An 18,447-nucleotide genomic window follows, 5' to 3' on the forward strand; every position below is an offset into this window, starting at 1 on the left:
TTGAAGTGTAGTCGCTGTTGTAATGTAGGAATGTTGAATGTCCTAACTCAGGAATTAATCATATTTCTACTTCTTGAACTCTTCTTTAACCGTGCCCCTTCAAAAAAAAATCATTGAACGATTCTTGAAAACAAAATTGCATTTTATAAACAGCAATTATTTGCAGAGGTCACAGCTAAACTACACAAACTCCTAGTTCTTTCCCCACAAGTGGAAACATCTGTCGACCCCATTGAAACTCTTCATAAAACCTCTAGGAAAGAGCTCCAGCAAAATTCCTCGATAGTTGTAACTGGTCATAGAAACATAGAAACATAGAAGATAGGAGCAGGAGTAGGCCATTCGGCCCCTCGAGCCTGCTCCACCATTCGATGAGATCATGGCTGATCATCCAAACTCAGTACCCCGTACCTGCCTTCTCCCCATATCCCTTGATACCTTTAGCTCTAAGAAATATATCTAACTCCTTCTTGAATATATTTAAAGACTTGGCCTCAACCGCCTTCTGTGGTAGAGAATTCCACAGGTTCACCACTCTCTGGGTGAAGAAATTCTTCCTCATCTCTGTCCTAAATGGCTTACCCCTTATCCTTAGATTATGACCCCTGGTTCTGGACTCTCCGACCATCGGGAACATTCTACCTGCATCTAGTTTGTCCAGATCTGTCAGAATTTTATAAGTTTCGATGAGATCCCCTCTCATTCTTCTAAACTCCAGCGAGTATAAGCCCAATCGACCCAATCTCTCCTCATACGTCATTCCTGCCATCCCAGGGATCAGCCTTGTGAATCTTCACTGAACTCCTTCCATGGCAAGAACATCCTTCCTCAGATAAGGTGACCAAAACTGCACACAGTACTCAAGGTGTGGTCTCACCAAGGCCCTGTACAACTGCAGCAGGACATCCTTGCTCCTGTACTCAAACCCTTTTGCTATGAAGGCCAACATACCATTTGCATTCTTCACCGCCTGCTGCACCTGTATGCTTACCTTCAGCGACTGGTGCACAAGGACACCCAGGTCTCGTTGCACTTCCCCTTCTCCCAATCTATTGCCATTCAGATAATAGTCTGCCTTTCTGTTTTTGACACCAAAGTGGATAACCTCACATTTATCCACGCTATATTGCATCTGCCACGCTTCTGCCCAATCACCCAACCTGTCCAAATCATCCTGGAGTTTCTCGGTATCCTCCTCGCAGCACACACACCCACCCAGCTTTGTGTCGTCTGCAAACTTGGAGATATTACATCTAGTTCCCTTATCTAGATCATTAATGTATATTGTGAATAGCTGGGGTCCAAGGACCGATCCCTGCGGTACCCCACTAGTCACTGCCTGCCACTCGGAAAAAGACCCGTTAATTCCTACTCTCTGCTTTCTGTCCGCCAACCAGTTCTCTATCCAAGTCAATAGCTTGCCCGCAATCCCATGTGCCTTAACTTTACACGTTAATCTCTTATGTGGGACCTTATCGAAAGCCTTTTGAAAGTCCAAATACACCACATCTACTGGTTCTCCCTTATCTATTTTCCCAGTTACATCCTCAAAAAATTCCAGTAGATTAGTCAAGCACGATTTACCTTTTGTAAATCCATGTTGACTTTGTCCGATCCTGTCACTGTTTTCCAAGTGCTCAGTAATTACATCCTTTATAATGGACTCCTGCATTTTCCCCACTACCGATGTCAGGCTTACCGGTCTGTAATTCCCCGCTTTCTCTCTACCACCCTTTTTGAATAGTGGGGTAACATTAGCTACCCTCCAATCCATGGGTACAGTTCCAGATTCCAGCGAATTTTGGAAGATGATCAGCAATGTATCTACTATTTCTAGGGCCACTTCCTTAAGTACCCTAGGATGCAGATTATCAGGCTCTGGGGATTTATCGGCCTTCAATCCCATCAATTTCCCCAACACCATTTCCCTACAAATACTGATTTCTTTCAGTTCCTCCCTCTCATCAGACCCTATGCTCTCCAACATCTCTGCGAGGTTATTTGTGTCCTCCTATGTGAAGACAGAACCAAAATATGCATTTAATTGGTCTGCCATTTCTTTGTTCCCCATTATAACTTCCCCTGCTTCTGACTGCAAGGGACCTACACTTGATTTCACTAATCCTTTTCTCTTCACATATCTATAAAAGCTCTTACAGTCAGTTTTTATGTTCCCTGCGAGCTTACTTTCATATTCTATTTTCCCCTTCTTAATTAATCCCTTTGTCCTCCTTTGTTGAATCCTAAACTGCTCCCAATCCTCAGGCTTACTGCTTTTTCTGGCCAATTTATATGCCCTCTCCTTGGATCTTATGCTATCCCTAATTTCCCTTGTTAGCCACGGTTGAGTCACCCTTTTAGTTTTATTCTTATCACAAACTGGGATGAACAACTTCTGTAGTTCATCCATGCGGTCTTTGAATGTTTGCCATTGCCTATCCACCGTCAACACTTTGAGTGACATTCCCCAATCAATCCTACCCAATTCGCAGCTTATACCATCGTAGTTTCCTTTATTTAAATTCAGGACCCTAGTCGCCGAGTCAACTATTTCATTCTCCATCCTAATGAAGAATTCTATCATATTATGATCGCTCTGACTCAAGGGGCCTCGTACAACAAGATTGCTAATTAATCCTCTCTCATTACATGATACCCAGTCTAAGATGGCCTGATCTCTGGTTGGTTGCTCGACATATTGTTCCAGAAAACCATCCCGTAAACATTCTAGGAATTCCTCCTCCACAGTATTTTTACTAATTTGGTTAGCCCAATCTATATGTAAATTAAAGTCACCCATGATGACTGCTGTGCCCTTATTGCACGCGTCTCTAACTTCCCGTTTAATGCCATCCCCAACCTCCGTATTACTGTTTGGAGGTCTATATACCACTCCCACTAACGTTTTCTGCCCCTTGATATTTCTCAGTTCTACCCATACAGATTCCGCATCATCAGAGTTAATATCCTTCCTTTCAATTGTGTTAATCCCCTCTTTAACCAGCAATGCTACCCCACCTCCCTTTCTTTTTTGCCTATCCTTCCTAAATATTGAATACCCCTGGATGTTGAGTTCCCAGCCTTGGCCATCCTGGAGCCATGTTTCTGTAATCCCAATCAAATCATATTCGTTTACCTCTATTTGCGCAGCTAATTCATCCACCTTGTTCCGAATGCTCCTTGCATTAAGACACAAAGCCTTCAGGCTTGTTTTTTTAACGCTCTCAGACCTACATGAATTATTATTTACTGTGACCATGTTTGATTTAAACCGTTGAGTTCTTTGCCTTCTAATTTTGTTTTTCTCCTTCCTGTCTTTTGCTTTTTTCCTTGTATTCCCTTTCCTCTGTCTCCCTGCTCAGGTTCCCAACCCTCTGCCACTTTAGTTTAAACCCTCCCCAACAGCACTAGCAAACACTGCCCCTAGGACATCGGTCCCGGCCCTGCCCAGGTGCAAACCGTCCCGTTTGTACTGGTCCCACCTCTCCCAGAACCGATTCCAATGTCCAAGGAATTTGAATCCCTCCCCCTTGCACCATTCCTCTAGCCATGTATTCATTTGAAATATCCTCCTATTTCTACTCTGACTAGCATGTGGCACTGGTAGCAATCCTGAGATTACTACCTTTGAGGTCCTATTTTTTAATTTACCTCCTAACTCCCTATATTCTGCTTTTAGGACCTCATCCCGTTTTTTACCTCTATCGTTGGTGCCTATGTGCACCACGACAACTGGCTGTTCGTCCTCCCCCTCCAAAATGTTCTGCAGCCGCTCCGAGACATCCTTGACCCTTGCACCAGGGAGGCAACACACCATCCTGGAGTCTCGATTGCGGACGCAAAAACGCCTATCTATTCCCCTTACAATTGAGTCCCCTATCACTATAGCTCTTCCACTCTTTTTCCTCCCAGCCTGTGCAGCAGAGCCACCCATGGTGCCAGGAAGTTGGCTGCTGCTGCCTTCCCCTGATGAGTCATCCCCCCCAACAGTATTTAAAGTGGTATATCTGTTGGAGAGGGGGATGGCCGCAGGGGATTCCTGCACTACCTGCCTGCGCCTCTTACTCTGCCTGCTGGTCACCCATTCCCTTCCTGCCTGTACACCCTTTACCTGCGGTGTGACCAACTCGCTATATGTGATATTCACGACGTCCTCAGCATCGCGAATGCTCCAAAATGAATCCATCCGCAGCTCCAGTGCCGCAATGCGGTCTGTCAGTAGCTGCAGCTGGACACACTTCCCGCACACATGGTCGTCAGGGACGCAGGAAGCGTCCCTGATTTCCCACATAGAGCAGGAGGAGCACACTACGGGGCTGGGCTGTCCTGCCATGACTTATCCTTTAACTAATTAATTAAAATTAAATGAATCCAACCAATTTCACTACAGTTAAATGATATATTTAAGGGCCCTGGTTTACAAACTGTCCCCGCTACACCACAGAGACCTTAAAAACTATAAACCACAGACTTAAAGTTTTAAAAGAGAGAGAAATACTCCAACCAATCACCTACCTGTTTTGTGGTGACGTCACACCTCGAATACTTTTTACCTCTCTCCTTCCCTGAGATTGGGGATTGGTACGCCTACCTGAGCCTCTGGGGCCTTTTCTCCTGAGATCTGTTATCCTTGTAAATCTTTTGCACTTTCTCCAGTGCCTCTATATCCTTTTTGTAATCGAGAACAGAACTCTGCACCATACTCCTACTGTGGTCTAACCAAGCAAAGAAAAAGAAAGACTTGCATTTCTGTAGCGCCTTTCATGGCCACTGGATGTGCCAACGCACTTTACAGCCAATGAATTATTTTTGAAGTGTAGTCACTGTTGTAATGTAGGAAAGGTGGCAGCCAATTTGTGCACAGCAAGGTCCCACAAACAGCAATCTAATCATACAATCATAGAATGGTTACAGCACAGAAGGAGGCCATTTGGCCCATCTTGTCAGTGCCGGCCGGAAAAAAGCAATCCACGCTAATCCCATTTTCCAGAACTTAGTCCGTAGCCTTGTCGGTTACGGCATTTCAAGTGTCTATCCAAGTACTTTTTAAATGTGATGAGGGTCTCTGCCTCTACCACCCTTTCAGGCAGTGAATTGCAGACCCCCATGAAGAAATGTCTCCTCAAATCCCCTCAAACCTCCGACCAATTACTTTAAATCTGTGCCCCCTGGTTATTGACCCCTCTGCTAAGGGAAATAGGGCCTTCCTATCCACTCTATCTAGGCCCCTCATAATTTTATACACCTCAATTATGTCTCCCCTCAGCCTCCTCTGTTCCAAAGAAAACAAACCCAGCCTATCCAATCTTTCCTCATAGCTAAAATTCCCCAGCCCAGGCAACATCCTTGTAAATCTCCTCTGCACCTCCTCTAGTGCAATCACATCCTTCCTATAATGTGGTGACTAGAACTGCACGCAGTACTCTAGCTGTGGCTGAACTAATGTTTTATACAGTTCAAGCATAACCTCCCTGCTCTTATATTCTATTCCTCAGCTCATAATGGCAAGTATCCTGTATACCTTCTTAACCACCTTATCTTATCTACCTGTCGTGCTACCTTCAGGGATCTGTGGACATGCACTCCAAGGTCCCTCTGATCCCCTGCACTTCTCAGTGTCCTACCATTTAGTGTGTATTCCCTTGCCGTGCTAGCCCTCCCAAATGCATTACCTCACACTTCTCTGGATTGAATTCCATTTGCCACTGTTCTGCCCACCGACCAGTCCATTGATATCTTCCCGCAGTCTACAGCTTTCTTCTTCATTTTCAACCTCACGGCCAGTTTTGGTATCATCCGCAAACTTATTAATCATACTTCCTACATTCAAGCCCAAATCATTGATATATACCACAAAAAGCAAAGGACCCAGTGCTGAGCCCTGCGGATCCCCACTGGACACAGCCTTCCAGTCATAAAAACACCCTTCGACCATTACCCTTTGTTTCCTGCCTCTGAGCCAATTTTAGGTCTAACTTGTCACTTTGCCTCGGATCCCATGGGCTTTTACTTTCATGACCAGTCTGCCATGTGGGACGTTATCAAAACCCTTGCTAACATCCAGAAAGACTACATCAAACGCACTACCCTCATCGACCCACCTTGTTACCTCCTCAAAAAATTCACTCAGCTTAGAGAGACATGACCCAAGCCCTGCAAATTTATTTTCCTACAGCTACTTATCCAGTTCCCTTTTGAAAGCCACGATTGAATCTGCCTCCACCACACTCTCAGGCAGTGCATTCCAGATCATAACCACACGCTGCCTAAAAGCTTTTTTCCTCATGTCGCCTTTGGATCTTCTGCCAATGAACTTAAATCTGTCTCCGCTGGTTCTCGACCCTTCCGCCAATGGGACCAGTTTCTCTCTATCTACTCTGTCTAGATAATGAGCAGATAATCTTCTTTGAAATAGTGTCCATGGGATCTTTTACGTCCACCTGAGAGAGCAGACGGAGCCTCGCTTTAACTTCTCATCCGAAAGTTGCCACCTCCGACATAGAAGATTGGGTAACTAACAGAAAACAAAGTCAGGATAAATGGGTCATTTTCCAGTTGGCAAACTGTAACTAGTGGGGTGCCACAGAGATCAGTGCTGGGGCCTTAACTATTTGCAATCTATTTTAATGACTTGGATGAAGGGACAGAGTGTAATGTAGCCAAATTTGCTAAAGATATAAAGGTAAGTGGGAAAGCAAATTGTGAGGAGGACAGTCTGCAAAGGGATATGGATAGGTTAGGTGAGTGGGCAAAAATTTGGCAGATGTAGTAAAATGTGGGTAAATGTGAGGTTATCCACTGGTAGGAATAATGGAAAAGGAATTTTTTTTTTTAATATAGAGACTGTCTAATGCTGCAGTACAGAGGGATCTGGGGGTCCTTGTACATGAAACGCAAAAAGTTAGCATGCAGGTACATCAAGCACAGGAAACTTTGGTTTAACCGGAGGTTATATGTCCGGAATACTCGATCTAATGGCAAAAATCAGGAGCCGTTTTCTATATTTTTTTTAGTTCTCATTGCTTTTTTTCCCCCCAGTTAAGCACTGCAAGGTCTGTAGCTATAGCAACAGCTTCAGCTACAGGCGCTTGCAGCTGCAGCCGACTGTTTTGAAGCTGTTGCTAAGCAACAGGGTTTGTTAATTCACACAGAGCTTCTCAGTTTCGTATGTTTAAACATTAACTCTGGTATGTCCGGCACTTTTGATGTTACGGCAGCAGCTCGGTCCCGTCAGTGCCGGATATCAGAAAGTTTCCTGTAATTTGGAAGGCAAATGGAATGTTGGCCTTTATTGCAAGGGAGGATGGAGTATAAAAGTAGGGAGGTCTTGCTAGAACTGTACAGGGCGCTGGTGACACCACACCTGGAATACTGTGTACAGTTTTGGTCTCCTTATTTAAAAAGGAGGGATATATTTGCATTGGAGGCAGTTCAGAGAACGTTCACTAGATTAATTCCCGAGATGAAGGGGTTGTCTTACGAAGCAGGGTTGAGCCTATACTCATTGGAATTTAGATGAATGTGGTGATCTTATTGAAACACAAGATTCTGAGGGGGCTCGAGTGTAGATGCAGGGAGGATGTTTCCCCTCATGGGGGAATCTAGAACTAGGGGTGCACAGTTTCAGGATAAGGGGTTGCCTATTTAAAATGAAGATGAGGAGGAACTTCTTCTCAGAGGGTCATGAATCTTTGGAATTCTCTACCCCAGAGAGCTGTGGAGACGGATTCATTGAATATATCCAAGGCAGAGATATACATATTTGAGCTACAGGGGTGTAGAGGGGAGCAGGTGGGAAAGAGGCATTGAGGCCAAGATCAGATCAGCCATGATCTTATTGAATGGCGGAGCAGGCTCGAGGGGCTGAGTGGCCAGCTCCTGCTCCCATTTATTTTCTGACAGGATTGCAGTCAGGCCCTGGAGATTCTGGTTAAGAGTTCTGGCTCCCATTTATAGACAAGGGTCCGATCCCTTGAGAGCAGGTTTGTTCATATTGGGAGGGAGAGCGTGAAAAACCCCCAGTTGCAGGGAACTAACCACATATTACTGTAACACAAGGAAATTAGTTTGCTTTGACTAGAAACAAACTCTGGATCAGAACAAAATCCCTGGTTCAGCAAGAGATTAAATAAAGGACTCACTTAGGCCACATTTAGATGTACAGTCATCTTGAGCAGAGGGGGAGCAAACCTCAGCACTGCAAGTAAACCTAGAAGGGAAAGGAGTTTAGAGTGAGCTTCATGTAGACAGATGAACCAGGCTGTTATAGAAGGAGCCAGTAAAGGGTTCCATTGACTCAGATTCCTGTTTGGTTACCTGTCTAGTGAGAGGCTGGGCAGAATCTCCATCCAGGAAAACATAAGTCTTCACTTCAAACCGCTTGTGATGGGTTGGGAACTGCAGGCCGGAAAACACATCCATCGGGTATAGGAGGGTCTGGTAGCCATCACCCTCATAGGAGCACCTGCAACGGGAGGGTCAGTCAGTGGGAGCAGAAAAATAATTGATCCAGTAAAAAAAAATGTATTTTAGTTTGGCATTGGTGGCAAGGGTTAGAGTTCAAACCATTGCTTCGATGAGAAAGTAGCCATCTACACCCGCCCCTGGGCTACAATGTACCATTTAGTTCACCCCATTACTCTAAAGCTGGCGTCACATTTAGCTTTCTTACTGCAATAGTAACTGTTGCATGGAACAATACTGAATGGTCAAGAGAAGATTCAGGATCAATGTAGAGAAACTTAGCTAAAGCCAACAAGGTATTGGATTGTATTCATATAACTCTTCAGTACAAATCAAAGGACAACGTTTGGTCACTATGCATGTCATTGGTTAGACTACATCAATTGTACTGCACCTAGTTTTGGTCCCCTCACATAGAATCATAGAAAGATACAGCACAGAAGGAGGCCATTTCAGCCCATCGTGACCGTGACCATGCCAGCCAACAAAGAGCTATCCAGCCTAATCACACGACCCACCTCTAAACCTTGCACCAATTATTTACATCTGTGCCCCCTGGTTTTTGAACCCTCTGCCAAGGGAAATAGGTCCTTTCTATCCACTTTATCAAGGCCCTTCATAAAAAAATGTTATACACACCTCAATAAGGTCTCCTCAGTTCCAAGGAAAACAAACCCAGCCTATCCAGTCTTTCCTCATAGTTAAGATTCTCTACTCTCAGCAACATCCTTGTAAATCTCCTCTGCACCCTCTCTAGTGCAATCACATCTTTCCTGTAATGTGGTGACCAGAACTGCTCATAGTACTCTAGCTGAGGCCTAACTAGTGTTTCATGCAGTTGAAGCATAACCCCCCTGCTCTCGTGTTCTATGCCACAGCTAATAATGGCAAGCATTCCATATGCCTTCTTAACTGCCTTAGCTACTTGGCCTGCTACCTTAAGGGATCTGTGGTCATGCACGCCAAGGTCCCTTTGTTCCTGTACACTACTCAGTGTCCTACCATTTAATGTGTATTCCCTTTCCCTGTTAGCCCTCCCCAAATGCATTATCTCACACTTCTCTGGATTGAATTCCATTTGCCACTGTTCTGCACACCTGACCAATTTATTGCGATCATCCTGCAGTCTACAGCTTCCTTCTTCAGTATCAACCACACAGCCGATTTTAGTATCATCTGCAAACTTCTTAATCATAACCCCTATATTCAAGTCAAGATCGTTGATATAAACTCACCACAAAAAGCAAGGGACCTAGTACTGAGCCCTGTAGGACCCCTCTGGAAACAGCCTTCCAGTCACAAAAGCACCCATCAACCATTACCCTCTGCTTCCCGTCCACATGGGAGAAGGGACTGAGGAATTACAAGAAGGATTCCTGGCTGCTCAGACACATTGTACTGTGTCTATTAATCCTTGACCAGCGTATAATTAGAGGCGGCCTGATGGAGATCTATAAAGGGCATCCTTGCTGAGATTATTACAGTTTGACATACGAGGACAGGGGGAGGAGTTTAAAGTAGGCAAGAGTTGGAATAGACTAATGCTGGGTGGTTCTCCTTCCTACCCCCTCCCCCCCAGCTAGAGAGTAGCGAGTGACTAGAATACATTGACATGAGGTGGGTGCCAATTCGATGCACACCTTCCAGGGGAGAACTGGACTGCTCCTTGGCCAGAAGCAGAGAGCAGATCACATATAGAAGACAAGTGTCTTCACAATTAACATTTGGCAAAGTGTGGCCCATGTGATCTCCATGACTGGATGCAATCAGAGGAATCAAAGTATTCCCCCCCACTCCTTATTGGCCCTGGGTTTTCTGTCTCTCCCAGGAGATTACGTGGTTATTGGGACGAGAGGAGTAGGAACTGTCTAGCCACAATGCTACAGTCAGTGTGGGGCAGGCTTGATGGAACAGTTGATCTTTCCCTGCCCATCATTTTCCATGAATTTTTAAAACCATTAGCCCTTCCATTCAGCCTTTCCTTACCCATCCACCAGTAGATGCCATTGCACCTCAAAGTTTGGGGCTGGGACAGGAGTCGCCCAGCAGTCATGCAGCCTCAGGACAATCATTGGGTCCGTGCGGTCCTGGACACGAACCTCCACAAACACTGGGTCCTGAAGGATACTCTGAATGGGGTAGTCACTATCCACATACCAGGATCTGTAGTTACCACCTGAAAGGCAGACAGAAGAATGCATTGATACATTCCCAGTGCTTCTGTCACCATTACCCAGGGCCGTTGTACCTTTTGCAATTCTCAGTTCCAGTTTCAGAATCCCATCATCAGAAGCAGGAGGTGGTGGAGGAGCCGTGTAAACCGTGACATTGATTTGTAAGCCAGTCTCTTTCCTCCCCTTGTACTTGCACTGGACATGCAGGCTGCAGAGAGACAATAGCAGGTGGAGTTTCATCCAGCAACACATCCCTTCAACCCCATAATCTCCCCACCATCCTCCTACCTGAAGGTGCTGTCCCGGGTTATTGAGCCCAGTTTCACAGTCAGAATTATCTTCTTACCCAACAGATCCGTTTCATACACCAAGATTCCATTCTCCTCCTGCAGTGAGAACACTGGTTAATAGGGAGCTGGTTCATTCAGGTGGAGAATGCTCGGCCCCTCAATAATCACCCGCTTGGTTGAGCCACAAGAGGTAATCGGGAAGCGGAAGGTCACAAGCTGGGCAGTGGTTAGTTTAGGCCTGCACTCTGCTTCTTGTCCATCTTTCACATACAGAGACGACAGGTTGAGGGCAGGAAGGGTCAGAGTCTTGGAGATCACTATGATGAACTGACCATCCGCTGTGCACACTGCAAGAGAATTACAATTCAATCCCACTGCTCCCATTGATGGTCAGGGGCTTCTCATTAGAGGAGAAATCAGGGGTCTCAGACCAGAGACTTGAGGGACTAGTCTCAAAAGCCACAGACCAGCTCACAGCAGGAACAGGACTAGAATCCATGTGAAAGCACAACCATTTAGTTTGATATTGGAGTGAGCAAGGACGCATTTATACTAGCTGGGAACAGATCCAGGCCATTCAGCCCCTCAGGCCAGTTCCACCATTCAATGAGATCATGGCTGATCTTTCTACCAACTCCATATCCCTCAACCCATGGCTAGCAGCAATCTCAGATTTAGTTTTTTTTTAATTCGTTCACAGGATGTGGGTGTCACTGGCAAGGCTGGCATTTATTGCCCCATCCCCAATTGCCCTTTAAGGTGGTGGTGAGTGGTCTTCCATGTGGTGAAGTTTCCCAAACTGACTGCCATAGTGGTTCGTTACAAGTCAGTGGCTTGCCATTCCATTTCAGAGAGCAGTTAAGAGTCAACCACATTGCTGTGGTTCTGGAGTCATAGGCCAGATCTGGCAAGGACAGCAGATTTCCTTCCTTTAAGGGAATTAGAGAACCAGATGGTTTTTTAATGACAATCAGGTAATTTGCCACCACACCTATGCTGCGAATATGCAATCTCGGGAGATAACTACCGCTGCACCAGCAAAGACATGCCAATCAAGGCTGACTTGACCAACTCATCTCAAATCTAGAAAGCAATTTTGGACCCTTGCCAAAACCCTTTAGTCTTGACAGATGGTAAAATGCAACATTCCAAATGGATTCCATAGATGATTTCATAATACAACCTGAAGGATCACGCTAGGACAACCATGAATCGCCTCAGAACCGGTCATGGTAGATGCTGTCACCATCTCCATAGGTGGAAGATTAAAGCATCCCCATCATGTGACTGTGGAGCTCCTAATCAGACCCTGATCACATCATTGAGCATTGCCTGCAGAGGAAGCTCACAGGCAGCCTACAAGATATCCAGGCTGTCACACTAGAAGCTTTGGCCTGGATTGTGATTTTATTTTTGCTGCTACCATTCAAGAGAAGATCCTAAGGTGGGAGCTATATTGTGCCAATCAGCAGCAAGCTCCAACCCACATGGAAACCCAAACATTGGAGTCCAAAGATCTAGTGCAGGCCACCAATGTCTATAAGCAACAGTCAACCCACCACACTGCCCAACCCAAACACATGCATCAGGTGTGGCAGAGATTTACTACTGCCATTATAGACCAGAAATGTACCATTAGTAATGCCCAATAAACACCTGATCAATGGAATCAACACCTTCACATAGCAATAGGGTCACTCATTGTAGAATTTATGCAGCAGGTTACTTTACTTCAACTGAATCAAAGTAGACACCAGTTCCTCAAAGTATTCACAAACCTAGCTAATTCATTCCAACAGCCCGAACTTCAGCTATTGACACCTGCCTTCAATATGATGGAGGAACAGCCATACACCTTGATGTTCTATTAGTTAATTACAATACCATACACCAAGCGGAATCAGCTTCACGCAGGACTCCACGGGATGAGTTCGGTCAACAGACATGTCCACCCTGCCCCATTACACAGAATGAGACAGCAACAAGTCTGTAGATCATGTCCTGATCTACAAGTTGGATTCCGCCCTCATCCCCATAAGTATTCCCTCTAGAATCGGGTCAAGGAGCGCTTTGTTACCTGGGCTGTTCCTCAGATTGTAGAAGCAGGGATGGACATTCGAGCCCTACGGGTCAAAGCAGCAACCCTGGCTAGTGCAGTCGGTGCTGCTAATGTCTGGGTGGCCACGCTCAAATCTCCAGCCTGGGTCTGTTGGACAAACATTATCGCCGAGAAGCAGTGACTGGGTTCGGAGTAAGGAGAGCCCAGCCAAGAGGCAGAGAGAGCAGCCAACCACCCAATGCCCCATCTCGGTTATTGCAAGTAGAATAATAATCTCCTCCCACACCAAGCCGCTTTATGGCCAGGCTCCGAGTGCGGCAGGAATTGGAGCCAATCCCAGTGTGGCGGGTTCCTGTTCCCACGGGTTACTCGGGGAGGTAGTTTGCATTTTTGATAAGCTCTATCTGTCAGCCTGCCTCCGCTGGTTCTCAAGGGTTAGTCTTCCATTCTTGCTCCAAGTAACATCTCAGCAACTGACCCTCGGGCCCATTGCACTCACTTTCTCTGCTCTAGTGTGGCCTGGAGCCTCCCTACAGGATTTGACCGTCTAATGTAGGCTGATATATAATGGCTGCACCATTCTCCATCGTGTAGTGTGGCACTACCACCAGGCTAAGGGAGACAGACTAAGGACAGGTCTAGTAGTCCAAACATCATGTGCTGCGGACCATCAGCAGCAGCAGAATTGTATCCCACCACAATATGTAACCTGGAGGCCCTCACTGCTTGATCACCAGCATGCCAGGAAAATAACCCTGCTTCAATGCAAGTGTAGAAGAGTGAGCCAGGAGCAGCACCAGGAATACCGACATCCCCAATGGGGGGCTTTATACGCGGGAGTCCCCCCCTTTTCTATTGGGGACTTGGCCTGGGGGGTGTTGCATGGCGCAGTCCCTTGCAATAAAATGTTATGTAAGTTCACAGACTCCCAGGTCGCCTGCCTTTTATGCAGCCTAGAGGATTCCGTGTTCCAAGTTTATATTCAATGTTTGAGGTTGCAACCCCTGTTCCATTACTTAAAGGGGCTGCGCCTCGATTTTTGGTTGCTCTTCAGTCCCACGCTCCTGATCTTCGGTCACCCGGTGTGGAGGGGAGCGGGCGGGTCGGAGGACCTCCTCGTAGGACTGCTCCTGGGCATGGCCAAAGTGGCCATTAATAGGTCCAGGCAGCGGGCGTTCGAGGGGGTCGTCCAGCCCGATTGCCTGCCTCTCTTCCGCGGCTATGTTCGTGCCTGGGTGGCCCTGGAGATGTAGCACGCGGTGTCCGCCGGCACACTTGAGGCCTTCTGAGACCGGTGGGCGCCGCGGGGACTGGAGTGCATTGTCAGCCCGGCCAATGTGATTTTAATTTGATTTGATAAGTTTTATTTTAAGTTCCATTTAACTTACAGTTAAGTGGTTGTAACCAAAAGAAGACCAGGAATAGCAGAGAATGAGGTATCAGCTTAGTGTAGCTATCATTCTACGGTGCCTTTCATGATCTCAGGATGTCCCAAAGCACTTTACAGCCAATGAAGTAGTTTTGAAGTGTAGTCGCTGTTGCAATGTAGGAATGCTGAATGTCCTAACTCATCCAGATATGTTAAATCTATGCATATATTACATATAAATATAAATACCTGCCTGCTGAACACCTAAAGCAGCAATGTGTGGACACAGCTATGTGGACAACCAAGCAACTAACAGGAGGAGAAGCCTCTCAAAACATCGTCATCTTCAGCCATGGTGGAGCCCAGCAGTGAATGCAGGAGACAAGGCTGATGTGTTGGCAAATGTCTTCAGTCAAAAGTGCCAAGTGGATGATCCTACTTGGCCTCCTTACGAGGTCCCCATGATCGTAGATATCAGTGTCCAGCCATTTCATTTCAGTCCATGTGATCTCGATTTCTTTCTCTCTCATTCTCACTCTCGCACTCTCTGGCCAGGATTTTCATTGGGCATTGGAGGCGTGTGGGGGGTTAAAATTGCGAAAACTGGCGGTCGGGACCCCCCCCGCCTGGTTCCCGACTCTGAGCAACTTTAACTCAGTCGTGTCTAATGGTCCCGACTCCGTCCCGCCTCCAACAGGTGGGATAGAAATGATACGCACACACACAGACATGCACATTGGAAGTTACGCTTGAGCGAACGAATGAATGAACGAACGGAGGAACGAATGACTGAATGATTGAGCGATGCCAGTAGGTCTGACGTATACGGGTTCTTTCTTTTCTTGGTTTATTAAATAGTGACAGTTTGTACTGTAAACATTATTGATTTACCTGTAAAAATTTATTATTGTATTTATATTGTTGACCATAAAGCTGTTTTTGAGGCTTTTTTTTGTGGTCAATGAATGTAATGGATTTACTATGTAATTGATGAGTTGTATAAATACTGTTGTACTTGAATTTTAAAGTAAAAAAAAAGGACAACAGGTAATACCAAGCAAAAATGAAGAGTTACTAGATTGCCAATAGGACTGGCGTAAAATTGTTTTTCACTAGGGGTACCTGTACTGTTAATATTGTTGATTTTTCTGTAAAATTGACCACTGCATTTGTACTGTTAATCCTAAAGCTGTTTTTAAGGCTTTGTTTTATTGCGGCTAATAAATGTAATAGATTTATTATGTAATTGATGAGTTGTAACAAGTCCTACCATATTTAAATAAATATGTTTGATTTAAAAGAAACAAAGAGGCGGGATAGGTCGTTAAGACCCTTAACAAGCACTAAATAGCCTCTATTATCCTATTTTGAAAGGCCCTTGCGAATTTAACCCTTTTCCCATGTGAAACACACCTGGTGGGAAACACGATGGTGAAATCTGGCGGGAGCACTATTGGATTGCTGACTATCAGCTGCAGGTCAACCATTAAAGAGGAGATTTGATCAGCCATCATTTGCAGGTGGCAGGACTTTGGTGTCTCAGGTCTAGGGGAACTTTTAGAAGGCATAACCATAGCTGTGGAAGTTTGGAGCCTGACACCCATCTCCAGTGTGACCTCCTGGGAAACACCTCTCGCCACCCTCACTGAGCGCTTCCTCAACTGAGGCATATACCAGAAGGATGGGAGCCATTTATTTCCTTCCCTTATGGGCATTAGATGAGCTCGAGCACCAGCCGCGGCACCAGCAGAACCAGGAACAACAGCAGCACCAACAGCAGCAGCAGCAACAGGAGCGCCAGGCTGCTGCTCACCCACCTGAAGCTGCACAGGCCAGAAGGGGCCAGCACTTGGAAGCGCATCGGCGCAGGAGATACCCCCCAAACAGGGTCTACAGACACAGGGTCAGCTACCTCAACATGTCTGAGCAGCAGTGCCAAAGGCGGCTCCAACTTTCGCGAGGTAGTGAGTGACATCTGCACAATACTGCAACAAAGTGAGAATGAAGGAGTAAGTGTAGAGACTCCATAGCATCGATACATAGAAGGAGACAAAGATGGAGTGAGGTGGCAAGACCAAGGGCCCTCCCTGTGTGTTGTCAGTTGTTTGCATAGCATCAGAGTGATAGGGAATGTGCATAGTCGAATAGTTATGTGAATGTGACCATAAAAAAGGGAATGGGTAAGGGTACATGGATGTCAGTGTCAGGTGGGATGTGGAGGAAGAGATTGCTGAAGCTGAGTGCTGGTGAGGAAAGGCAATGGAGGTCAGATTGAGGGTGATGGGAAAATCATACTCACTTTTCCAGTGCGGAGAAGGTGATGAAATCTCTTGCGGCACTGAATCCAAGTTCTGCGGGTGACTCCCAAGGAGTTGACCTCCTCAGCCACCAGCATCCACACTGCCTTGGTCTGCTTGGGAGGCCTCTTCCACCCTGTAGAAGGGAAGAGCACCTCCCTGTTGGCTGCAGCCCCATCTACTAAAGCCTGCAAGGCCACCTCGTCAAAAAGAGGAGCTGATCTGGGTCTCCCGCTGCTCATGGTGCCTCCAGGTCCCTCTCACTCCACAGTCAAAAAGCTTGGCAGTCTGCAGAAGAAGCAAGGCTTGCTGTAGACTTTAAATGCAGCAGTGTGGCAGAACCACTGAATGACTCTGGCTAACTGTATATAATTCTCTTTAACGATGTTCTAACACCAGCCTAAACCTGTACCATTGTGTTAGGCATTACTGTGTTTTGTATATAGAGTTTGCATGTATGGGGCGTGGCCCCTTTAAGAGCACGGGAAAACGCGGGTAAACGCGATGCCGTCACGTCGCAAACCACAGGGCTGCCCAGGCAGTCCTCATGGCATCTCCGTCGAGTAAAGACCTGTTTAATTGTTCTCTGGTGTCGATCTCCGTTATTCGTAGGAATTCGTTAATTCCTACATTGGTGACCCCGTTTTTGTGAACGAAGAGCACAGCATGGAAGCAAACGTCGTTTCGCTAAAGCTACCGCAGTTCTGGGAGCAGCAAGCACCCTCGTGGTTTAATCAGGTCAAGGCGCAGTTCGCCCTGAGGAACATTGATGCGGATCAGACCAAATACCTTTATGTGGTCTCCGCACTCGACAGCTCTACCGCCTCTCGGATCGTCAGCCTCCTCGCAAACCCCCCAACGGAGCACAAGTATGAAACCCTCAAAGCGTGGTTACTGCAGGTTTTCGGGCTCACAAAATCAGAGCGCGCCCGTCGATTACTCGCGATGCCTGGGCTCGGGGACTCCAAGCCTTCAGAGTTAATGACAAATGCTCACACTCCTGGGCTCAGAACGGGAATGTTTCCTTTTCCGCGAGATTTTCCTCAGCCAACTGCCTGAACAGGTACAAGCTGCCCTGGCCAGATCTGAAGTTGAAGACTGCGCAACACTCGCTGCGGAGGCTGACAAAATTTTCACTGTAACTCGGCATTACTGCGCCGCCACGAGGCACCCATCCCCCGCGGACGCCGCCCCAGCTCGTCAGCCTGCTGGGATGTGCTTCTACCACGCGCAGTTCGGCGTGAAGGCGAAGCGTTGCCGCCCTCCCTGCAGTTTCCCCAAAAAAACAAAAAACAACTGACACTCCGACCACCGAGGGATGGGTCTAACGGGCACCCCGCGGCTGCAATATCGATCGGCAATGCGGGAAAATTGCTGTTCATCACTGATACTCTCTCCGGTCGTCGTTTTCTGTGCGACACTGGAGCACAGTGCAGCATTTTACCCATGTCCGCCCTCAATGTGCAGACGGGGAATCACAGCCCCACCCTTGAAGCGGCCAATGGCGGAACAATTCGGACCTTCGGCAGACGGCGAGTGGAGGTGTGCCTCGGGGGTCAACGTTTTCACTGGGAGTTTGTTATGGCCAAAGTTTCCCAGCCCCTCCTCAGCGCGGATTTCCTGTGCGCCAACAGCCTCCTGGTCGACGTTAGGAACCGGCTGCTGATCAATGCAGCAACTTTTAATTCTCTTCCGTGTAACCGCAGTAACACTATGTCGCGCACCGTCTCCTGTGCGTTCCCGACTCCTGATGAGTTCGCTCGCCTGCTCGGCGAATTCCCCGACCTGACAAGAC

General features: G+C 46.8%; 1 pseudogene; it reads right to left on the bottom strand.

The window, feature by feature from the left end:
* Positions 1-8,124: 8,124 nt before the first annotated feature.
* On the bottom strand, positions 8,125-13,233 carry LOC147108392 (zona pellucida sperm-binding protein 4-like; annotated as a pseudogene).
* Positions 13,234-18,447: the final 5,214 nt, after the last annotated feature.

Source organism: Somniosus microcephalus, chromosome 13 (genome assembly GCF_052327205.1).
Source record: "Somniosus microcephalus isolate GS21.2 chromosome 13, FLI_Smic_1.0, whole genome shotgun sequence".
NCBI classification, from domain to species: domain Eukaryota; kingdom Metazoa; phylum Chordata; class Chondrichthyes; order Squaliformes; family Somniosidae; genus Somniosus; species Somniosus microcephalus.